The sequence below is a fragment of the Lagopus leucura genome, unplaced genomic scaffold (genome assembly GCF_019238085.1).
Source record: "Lagopus leucura isolate 7727_CA_CO unplaced genomic scaffold, USGS_WTPT01 2-69_obj-0_obj, whole genome shotgun sequence".
Classification (NCBI taxonomy): Eukaryota; Metazoa; Chordata; class Aves; order Galliformes; family Phasianidae; genus Lagopus; species Lagopus leucura.
Window position 1 is genome coordinate 268 of NW_024966249.1, and position 11,244 is coordinate 11,511.

The window sequence follows — 11,244 nt, forward strand, 5'->3', positions numbered from 1 at the left end:
TCGCCCGCCGCGGGGGGACGCGCAGCGCGACGGGCACCCGAGCTCCGCAGCTACCGGCGCACTGGCGGCACCCTACGGGCCGCCCCACTTCCTCCTTCCCCCTCTGTCATGTGGAGACTCTTCAGCTGTTTCCTATGCAACAACAGCAACCTGCCCGCCGCCCCGCCCCGTCGCACCGCGCGTGCTCGCAGCCGCGCCGCGGGGCGCGCCGGGAAATGCAGTTCCGCCCGCCGCTCTCCGCTGCGAGGGACGACGCGGGGAAACTACGGCTCCCGAGGTGCGCGGCGGGGGAGGCGCTCCGCTCGGCCCCGGCCGCGCTGGAGGGGCGCGGGGCGCAGCTCTGTGCCGCGACTCTGCCCACCCCCCGCCGCCGGGGGGCCGGACCGCGCTGGGGTGGTGGCGGCTCGGGCTGGCTGGTAAGGGGCCGCCCTCGCTCCTCCCCGGCGGCGCGGCCGTTGGGATTTGAAATGCGGGCGTTTGGCGGGGCTGTGCCGCCAAAACGCTGGCGATATCGAGAAGAGCGAGCGTTTCAGCTCTCGGAAAGCTACACGAGAGCGGCGTTAACGCAAAGCCTTTAATAGCTCAGCCGCTGCGGTGACGGAGGGGCCGGCTCTGACCTATTTTCGCCCGAGTGCGTAAGGAGCGCGAAAAGGAGGCTTTGCGTTCCTTTTGAACCCTTAAATTCGCGAACAGGCATCTGGGCTGCCTGCGCCCCGAGCGCCGTGAGGTAACCGCGGAAATATGTGGCCGTATCCATTACCGTGCGCTTGTGGAATCAGAAGAGTAACCGGGAGGTCAGCGAGCGATTTGAGGAGACGCAGATCCCGTGTAAGCCGAAGACCTGCCTGAGCCAGGGAACGCGATTATGCCGCAGTTTGGGTTTGTGCTGCAGATGGCTTTTTAATCTGATTGCATAACCTGGCATTAGAGAACAAGGGTAGGTTCCGCTTATGCTCCCAGTTGTGACTGAAGGATTCAGCAAGCGGAGTTAGGCTGAGCATACAGTAACAGGCAGCGGTTACGCATAAGGGCACGTTTCGTGATTAAAGGGAGGAACTGGATAAGAGCTGGAAAAAATAGCAAACCCTCCTTTGTTATCGGCCCAGCGAAGCATCTGGGTTCAATTCCACGCCCTGCCACTGTGTAATCTCAGAAAACAGACGTTTAGCTCACTGCTAAAGCTTCTTGTTATTCGACCCTTTCAAAAACGATAATGATGTTAATGATGAAAAACAAACGAAAACACACAACAATAGGAGGCCTTACCTAAAGAAGATATAGGAAGCATATGCTTGAAACGCTGAGAGAAGTGTGAGTTCCAGGAAGTTTCCAGTGGAAATCAAGGTCATTAGTAGCAATTTCTAACACCTCACACTATGCCTTTTGAGATCCATTTCATTTCTTCAGGTGGTTTTGACCTTACAGTGAGCATAAAATACAAATCTCTGTTATGTTTGCTTGTGATCTGTTAAAAGTGTAGAGACTGCTTATACGTCTCGGATACATTCCCGATCCTCTTTGTACAGTCTGTGGGCAGCTGAAAGCCTGATTTCAGTTGTGCTCGCCAGTATGTTAATTCCTAAGCTGAATTTCAATAGAGCAGTATCATAGTTTCACGATTAGATCACGATAAGGCTGCAGCAGGGTTGAGAAACACAGCTCTACTTCTGCTGTAAGCTGCTCACTTTCACACCTGTGCTCTGTCTTTCTTTGCGCCTGTAAAAGCATTTGTAATGCTGTATGGCAAGCTGGGTTGGGTTACAGCTAGACCAGGGAAAAGAAAATCAGTTAAGTTAAACTCCCATCTGCTTTACTGATCAGTTATATGATCGTGTCCTGGCAGAAAGGAAGGTCTGATGGAGGGCAGGAGTGTGTGAATGATTCAAGAACAGGGAAGGAACATCTCCTTTGGTAGGAATGCCTAAAAGCTACTTTGTCTTGAAAAAAGGACCCAGATTCACAAATAGGCCCTGAACTTCCTGGTACCAGGGAAAGCCAGGCACAAGTGGAAGCTGAGCAGTTTATGCACTTTGAGATGCCATATGTCCCAGCTCGTGTTAGCTTTTGACTGATGTTGTTTGTAATTTGAGAGGGAAGAATGATAACTGGACACATCACCTTGAATATATTGCAAGCACACTGTAAATGTGTTACAAGTAGTCTTGGAAAGGAAATGTAGTTCATGACTGCATATAGAACTTCACATAATAAGATTCAGTTGGGGCAGGCTACTCCCTTCCCCATTAGGTACCATTCATCTGAAGTCTAAGAGTATTTTAGTGCACTTATGTTCAGCACCTCAAATTGTCCTGTTAGCAAATACAGCATTAAGGAAAATAATTGGTGCAAGTTTTAACAGTAAATGTACATTTTATTTGTTTCAGACTGTAACTGTTTCAATTAAAAACAGATTTCCTTAATTTGCTACAGATATTCTACAACATTCCCTGATGTTTCTGATGAAAGAGCAACCAAATCAACAGGAAGTCACTGGCCGTGTGTCAGAAATCATGGAAACAGTTGATATGGTGTATTTTAAGTACTTTAGATGCTGAGATCTATTTCTCACTGTAAACGTGATAAAGAACAGTGAACAAATCTCTTCTTCCTTAGCAGAAACAAAGTTCTATCCTTTTATCATGCTCTTCTTTCTCAAATGTCTCTCCCACTCCAGCACCCATTAACTGCTGCTGCCTCCCATTTATTGTCCAACTGTTTAAGCATAAAGCTGAAAACACAAGAATGTTAAGATTTACCTACCAACCACTTTTTTTTCTTTTTTTTCTTCACTGGAATAGCTAAAATGCAACTTTGTTTGGATACTTAATCAGGTAACAAAATCTCTATTAGCACACATAGAGCTTACTGCAGGAGAACTAAGTAAGATGATAAGAGAGAAAATCCTACCTTTAACCAAAAGAATTAAATTGGTGTAAAACTGGTGTTTTTCGGGCTTTGAGTCATCCAGTTGAAGCCAATGTTCCTTTTGTTTTCTTTTTAAAGCATTCCAGCTTGCAAAATGAAAATTACGAGTGTATACGAGTTTATGTAACAGGTGCTTTTATTAGATTTAAAGCAGTAAATAGGGTCCAAAAATAAACACTGTATTTTAAGAATAATCTAGGTGTTACAGGATTAAAACTGATAAGCCTGTGTACTGTAAAAGCTTTGAAGGTCTGTAATGCATGCCCCTTCACAGTTTGTACCAACTCACTTGTGCAATAAGCAAAGGACCTTCTTTTGAAAAGCTTCATTTTCATGTGCAAAAAAATGCATAAACGTTGGTACAGAAACATGAAGTGTTCTTTGCTGAATATATATGGCAGAAGTTATTTGTTGTGGGATTTAAACATTAAAATACACTTTACAAATGAAAAGTATGGGTCATATCCGAATGCATCTCAAGTGAGATGTTTAAAGTATAACTGTGTACGAGCACAGAGCCCACCTTTAGCTTTGTATTGAGGTATGTATTAGGTTTCAATAATCTTTCTCCTCACAAGCCCCCATTCATGCAAGTTAGAAGAGCACATCCATCTGTTTGTTTCAGAGCCACTATTGCACTGATCATTTGTCCATCCAGGCTGCTTTGATTAACATTTCATTTCACATTCACGATTTCACAGATAACAGTCAGAAATAAACCCAGCAAGAACCAACAGTAGTGCTCTTGTGAAATGTAACGCAATAACCAGAGATCTATGGCAAAAACTATCACTCCCAGAGGTTTTGCTTAACAATATAATAGAAAATTAGCTATGAATAATAGGTCCAACACTTGCATATGACTTAAGAGTTATTTGTTAATCCCTTGAGAAGAAATAAAGAGCTGGGCCGGCTCTTTATGTTGACAGCAAAAGAAACTCATTTTTTACAGCGAATTCTCGTGGTCTCTCTTGATACCAGGAAAGCAAAGCATATAGTTATTCTTACCATCTTACCTTCTGAGAAGCACAATTTCCTAGTTACATAAACTTAGATTTGACATGGTCTTTAATCACTTTTTACTTTGAATAATGCGTATCTTTGTAGTTTTGTCTTGGGTTCTAGAAACGACAATGCTCCTTTACACCATCATGATCTCTTCTGATTTGGGTTCTTTTTATACAAAGGAAAACGGAAAACCTCAGCATCCCTCTATCCCATTGTAGTGTCCTCATCTTGGCAGCACAACTGTAAGCATCTTTAGGTCTGACTACATACTTCAAATCAGCAGCAGCTACAGAGTGCTCCTTGGGAACAGGGGAACACTTCCTCCACCTCAATCTACAGCACATAATTTAAAAATTCTTCAGAGGATGATTATCTGCATTCAGTTAGCAGAAACTAAGTAAATTCTGATACTACTATGGATACTTTCATAAAAATAAAATGAATAAAATTATGTTTAAATGTTTTCCTGACCTCTTGTACAGTTCACTCTGTTTAAAAGATGAAGGGTTATACTCCAACAAACTCAAGTATAGTTATAGTTTTGAAATAAAATTTTGTGTGTTTTTTTCTGATATTATTGAAAAGAAACCCTTAATAGAAAAATATGGGGAAAAGATCAGATAAAAACTTTTGCAAAATTTCTCACAAAAGACCAATAGCAGAAGTTTTGTAGTTGCAAAGCACACAGGGCACTATGCTTCTCACATTTGTACAGTACTTACAGTCATCAGTCATTCAATACATAGCAGTTGATCAAAAGCATTGCTTCTTTCTTAGAAATCATTAGATTATGATTTTTCTGTGTCATCTTTCATGCTCTAATCCTTTACTTAGAAGATGAAGTTAGTCTCAGCTTTCATAGTCATAAAGCTTCCAGCCTTACAGTTGCAAAGATAAGTTTGAAATCAAATCAATATTTTCTAAAATAAAACAAACAAAAATACAACATAACCACAAAGAAAAGCTGACTCTCACCCTTTAGTTTCAACATTATGATGTTTAAACAGATATAAGGGGGTTTAAAGGCTTTTTATCTATGTGTTTGGTTTTTAATACTTATTGATAAGCACAGGTGAGACCTCATTCTTCTGTTACAACCATCCACAGGCACTAAAAAAGACCTTACCTCTCTCCACAAGTGACTGAGCAGATTTTTGCATGATCTTGTAGTTCATGTCAGAATTAGCAAAAGTAATACTACAACTCTTGACCTCTTAAGCAACTGTGGTTATCTACATTCATAGTGCATCATCAAAGTCTGTTCCAAAATGAATCGTATCTTTACATATTTTTAATGCTGGAAAAGTTGAAAGGTGGGTATTATGCTTTTAATATTTGCATACATTATGATAATTAAAACAGAGATGCTAATTATTAATATAAAATGTAAAAACTGCTCAGCAATCAAGCTAATGAACTGCAGCATGTTTGATCGAGTAGCAAAAAGTATTGCATCAAAATGGATTCTCTCAAAGATTTATACCAGTGTTCAGTATTGGAAGGAAAGCATGGTAAATAAAATTCCATCAGGAGACTACCTTCAAAGGCACACTCTTGTCCTGAACTAATTAGTTATTTGATGTAGAAGGACTCACAGTGGTATTCCCTTGGCCAAAAATGATTTTTGTACCAGGATGTACTTCACATGACCATTTAAGTTAATTCCTATTTCTTTACTACTTGGACACAAGGCCATTGAGCTTATGAGTATTACATTTCTTACAAGGAATTGGGCTGTTTGCAGCCACTTCTCTCTACTGGCTGCAGGAGACAGAAGAATGCAAATTCCTTCTTCCTCCTGTGGCCCTCAGTATACATCTCTGTCAGCTCCCTGTATTCTTTTCTTTCCTAAAAGATTTAAGAACAGCAATTAAGAAGAAAACAATTTTTGCTGTCAAGTTCAGTTTGCTTTCAAGTTTCTTGCGCTCAGAAGAAAATAGTGTTTCTGAATGGAAAAGGTATAAACAAAACACTCTGTGTAAGTTTCAACATTTGTAAACCATCACCAGTTGTCACGTGCTTCTTTTTGGCAGCATGAGCATTAGTGGCTACTCTCACACAGGTGCTTTGACTCCTCAGGAGCAGGACTGGGATGAGAGCCTCTTCAAATCCCTTTCCTGCATATCACACCTCCAGGCCCAGACACAATCCATCCCTTTGTCTTCCTGTGCAGAGGTAAAAATATCCTGGAACTAATGGCCTCCAAATGATGCAACATTTGGTTGCAGTAATTACATAAAGACATCCACGTTTATGAAGATTTTGGGAACTGGAAAGGTAGGGGCAGAAGGAACAAAACGTTTTTTTTACCCATTTAAACCAATTTAGTGCTGACATTTATAACATCACAGTTTGAAGCCCCTTTATACTGCCTGTGAAAATAACGAATGAAGAAGGGAAAAGAAAGCTATTTTCTCATATTCTAAAAAGGGATGAACAATATAGAAAAACATAAGGAAGTGTATTGAGATCCAAATGGGAAAAATATTACATGAATATTTCTTTGAGTGTAAATAGGTAAATGAAATTCAGATTAAGATTAAAAAAGTTTGCTAAAATATAACATTTACTGTGACCAGGAACAGCTGGTGTTCCTAATATTATCTGCATCAGTACCAAGAGAGATTTGTTGTGTTTATTTCCTATCATGTGACCATTCCAGTTTCACTCTGCTCTGCAGCTGTCCCCGGTAGTGTGTAATGCAGGCTGTCTTTGTTTTAAGTATTTGGTACGCAGCACAAAGTCAAAACAAGTCACTGAACTTTCAGAGTAAAACAGCCTGGTGTACCAAGGCCACTGTTTGCCTACGAGCTGCTTAACTGGTTATGCAGGCTTTATAGTAGCACATGTAATAAAATGGTAATGTTTAGAGAGTAAATACGTTTCATTTTTATAAAATACATACCGTGTCCGTGCTATACCCACTGCAAAAAAAAAAAAAAAAAAAGGAAAAAGTTCTAATATCTGTTACTTTAAACATAATTCCTTATTGACAGACACAACAGCTTGGAGAACATTCGATAAAAACGTATATAACTGCAGTAGGCCAAAGTACAAAGAAAAGAATGCTTATATTTCAAACACTAAAGAAAATGGAGCGTTGCTTTGAGTTTAGGTAAGCAACAGCTTAGGTTGTTGTACATTTTGCTTTTAATCCTACAGCTCCCACGTCAAGCACAAGAGACACTCATGAAATAGGCCCAAAACCAGTTGTTGTCTGTAGGCCTTGTAACTCACAGTAGAAATGGACTTCTAAAGCAGTGACCTATTTAAATGCTTTTAATGTCTTGGATTTTAAACTTTCAATTTCCTACAACAAAAAAATTCTGATAATCTAAAGCTAAATTTGCTTTGCCTTTCAACAGGTTGCATTGCTATTTGTGAAGTTAGTTAGGGGATATTAAAAGCATGAGTGGTTATAACTCACTCTCATTATTCATCCGGTAAACAGTGACTTCTCACATCTGTAAGAGAAACCATTTCAGCTGCAGACTGCAATTAATCAAGAATGATTTCTTTCCACTTTCACTGCTATTAATGCTACATTATGGTGCACTCCATACAGGAATTCAGGTAATAGCAGAGTCTCTGGGAAGAGAAGAGTAGGCCCACTTCATACAGAGGAATGAATTTAAACTGACACTGCCATCGTATATACGCTTACACCACAATAAAAGCTTGGTCTGAGTTTTGGTCATGCAATTGGGTCTGCAGTTCCCTCACATGAACCACATCTGTTCCAAGCAGAACAGATCTGTTGATTGAAACATTAATTAAGATTCAAAGAAGAGGTTTTCATCACTTTATTCCCTAATAACAATATTAAAAAAGGCTGAAGACAGTGGTCTCAGAAGCTAGGAGTATTACATTATACTCTTGGCTACGAGACTCTCCTTGCTCATTTTGTTATCCACCACACACTTTCTTTAAACCAAGAAAGTGTACTCTCATTTCTGTAACCTACTCTTGGCTCATTGTTCTTTTTTTCTCTTTCTACCCAATCTTTCTAAGCACTGCACTGCTTATCTTTCTGCAAACAGTTTACTGAAGATTAAGTGAAGTTAACAATAGCACTCAAAATTGCAATTGTGGAGCAGATTAGAAACACAAAATGGCTTGAAAACAGGGAACTATAAAACTTTACAGTCATTTCATGAGCTGAATTATTCAACTAGAAGTAAGCCTGAAGTCCTGGAGTTTGTGCTTCTTACCCACAACTGTCATCCATAAATTAACCACATGGATTGACCAAAGTCAATACTGCATAGATCACTGCTTTAGAAAAGTAGCAGCGACGGAATCTCTTGAGACAGAATTTGTGGTTTTGTCTGAGAAGGAACAGTATGGTATAATGAAAAAAGAGTGACAGCTTATTGTGGAACTGAGCACACAGAGAAACGCTTTTCCAAGTATGATGGTTCTGTAGAAAGACAGTTTTGGAACTGACAACTTTTTGAAAAACAGTATTCTTGTGTGGAGCTTTCAGCATCAGCACTGCTGCAGAAAGCTTCCAGTATCATATTCAAGCATGGAAAATTTTCAATACTGCCTTCCTTGTTGAAGGATGGACAGATGTTAAAGACTACAACTGTTTGGTTTGTCATGCTGCCCTGTGTTATATGACATAGCATGATGTAACCTTCCATGTTTATATTTAATTGCACAAAAGCTTTCTTTTTCAGAGAAGATAATCTAGGCAAGGATGTTTTAAGAAGAATGCAGAGCAAAACTTGAAACAGCTTCTTTCATCCATTTGATTAAATCATTTGAAAGACAGGCAGGTCTCATTTTTCCCATGCCAGTAATGGCACTTTCTCACCCTACCTGCTTTTCTACAACCATTTTCTTAAGAGTAGACAAGAAAAAACAATTCAATAGAAAAAATTTCACTGCAATCATATCCGATAATTTCCAGCGACTGTTCCAAAGTCTTGTTTTTACATGAACTTGTAATACTAATGTTAAGATAAAGAATTAAACATATCTTACATAGATATTTTGTTTTGTTTAAGAACTGCCAGAATATTTTATTTTTAAGGGTAAGATTTGAAATATTCTGCTCCGCTTTCCACTGCTAGAAATTGTCTCTGATGTAACTGTCCTGGTTACTTTTCAGCAACACACTCCCTGAGTTCATGATACAGTATGTTAGAAGCACCGGAATTTGGAGAACTGTTTCCCAAAAGTTGGTGTAGCAATTCATTGTCTTATTAATTGCATTTGTGAGGAATCAAAAGCAGAACTGATTTTAATGAAGTTAATCTATATTTTCATATAGCTGTAAAACATGTGGGAGGCAATACTACTTTGTTCTCATTTGAATGGCCTGATATGGAGAGTTCTGGGTATGTCTGGCAAATAATTTTTCTTTTTTTCTTCATCAGACCTACTAATGGTTGTATGATGATTCATTCTGCATATATTAGTATTCTAGGATCTGCTACAAAATGTCTTCATTAACCAGAAAACATTCTGCAATAAATTGTCATATGCAGGTGGCTCACCACAAAATAAATGAGTAACCATCTGGCAGCTTAATTCACTAAACAAAGTCACGCTTTCCAAGTAATACTTGAAGTAAAACCATTTGTAAAGGCCACACATAAAGAAATAAAGCACTCCTCACAAAGTGGCTCTAGGCCTTCACTGAGTTCACCGCTACAGAACTGACAGCATTATTTCACTATGGAGAGGTAATGGGTTGGTTTACAGCAATAAAATACTGGAACACGGGACATTCCCTGCATAAATGTTTATTTTAGAAGATAAGCGGAAGCTTTGTTTGTAGCTTACATGCTATTAAAAGGAATGGCCACAGAAGTTAGGTGCTATAAGAGCTCAGATAAGCAGCTTCTGACAGGCTTTGACATCTGCCAAGGGAACACACACCTCTGCACAGCTCTGCCAATTCACCGCCCAACCACACTCCTTTAAAGAGGGTTCTGGGCAACTTCTTCCAGTTCACACTGCCTTTCAGGGCTTCATTTTAAGCAAACAAATAAAGATTAATACACAAGAGGGACAGAGGAGGCATTTGTTCCCATATTAGCAATGTTCTGTGGAAATGTATCTTTGTTAGAATGAAGAAAGATGAGCTTGAAGGACTGGGCCTGATAAATGCTGCTCGTTCAATGCTTCTAATGCTGAGCAGATCTGGAAAAGAAAGGACTTTGGACATAGGGTCAGACACGTCAATCTTATGCCCACAACTGGCCTGTGCGCAGGATAGGTCAGGATCTTTTCCTGTTCCAGTTTAAAAGCTGTTATTATTTTTGCTGTTAAAAGAGATCAGTGCACCCTTAGTAAGCACAAGTGGAGCACTGGAGCTACACTACAGGAGCACTGCAACTACACTTGGAAGAAGCAGGAGCATTGGGAAGCGCTGTAATTTCAGGCACACTCATCTGGAGGGATGCTAACCGGGGAGTGAGAGATGGGCAGAAAGAAACCACAAAGAAACAGGACCCAAATTGCAGAGCAGTGGCGCGAACCGCAGCGGAACAGCCGCCCTCGCTCCAGAAGCGGAGGTTTCCCGGACACGAGGGGCCGCGTTCCCCCGGCGCTTCCCCTACGACCACGAGCGCTCAGCGGAGCCTCTCCAGCCCTCTACCTGCCGCCCTCCTCGCGGGGACGGAGGGAGCACACAGCGTTCCCCTTCGCGGACCCCGCGCGGGCAGCAGGGCTGAGCTTCACCACGCCGAGAGGAACAACGCGCCGCTCAGGCCTCAACTCCCCTCCTTTTGCGCTCTACCCGGCATTGTATATTTAAACCACGCTGCAGCATCCCGCTCCGCCCAATCACAGCGCGCGCAGATCCCGGCGGCGAATGGCAGCCGTCCCCGCGGTTTTTTAAACCGTCCCTCTCCACCAATCGCCGCCCGGCGCTCTTAGCCCCGCCCCCCCGCTCTCCTCACCCCAACCGGTTCCAGCGAGTATGAGAGCTAACGACTCCCCGCGCGCGACCTAACCGCGGAGCTGCTGCGGCCGTGACGTCACAGCGAGGCGAGCGAATCCGCGGCGGCCGGAGCCGGGCCGGGCGGGGCCGCAGGCAGTTTGAACCGGCGCGGCGACCAATGGGAGGCGGTGGGCGGGCTCCGAGGAGCGGCGGCTCAAGTTGCTGTGGCGGGTAGGGGCTGTGGAAAACAAGAGGCTGTAAGTGCGCCGCCGGCAAACCAGTCCGCAGGAGCCGCGCAGGGAGCAGGGCCCGCGTCTCCAACGCTAAACCCCCTCAGCCAGGCAAGGCCCCGCGGCCGCCGCCGGGTTCTTGAGGAGCGCGGCCGGGAGGGACCGAGGCGGGCGGAGGAGCGAGCT

General features: G+C 42.2%; 1 long non-coding RNA gene across 1 annotated transcript; it reads left to right on the forward strand.

Moving 5' to 3' along the window:
- Positions 1–432: 432 nt before the first annotated feature.
- Positions 433–4,396, forward strand: LOC122192492. The gene is made up of 2 exons (XR_006182625.1): positions 433–1,344; positions 2,431–4,396. It is a non-coding gene; the product is annotated as an uncharacterized LOC122192492 (long non-coding RNA).
- The last annotated feature ends 6,848 nt before the right edge of the window (positions 4,397–11,244 follow it).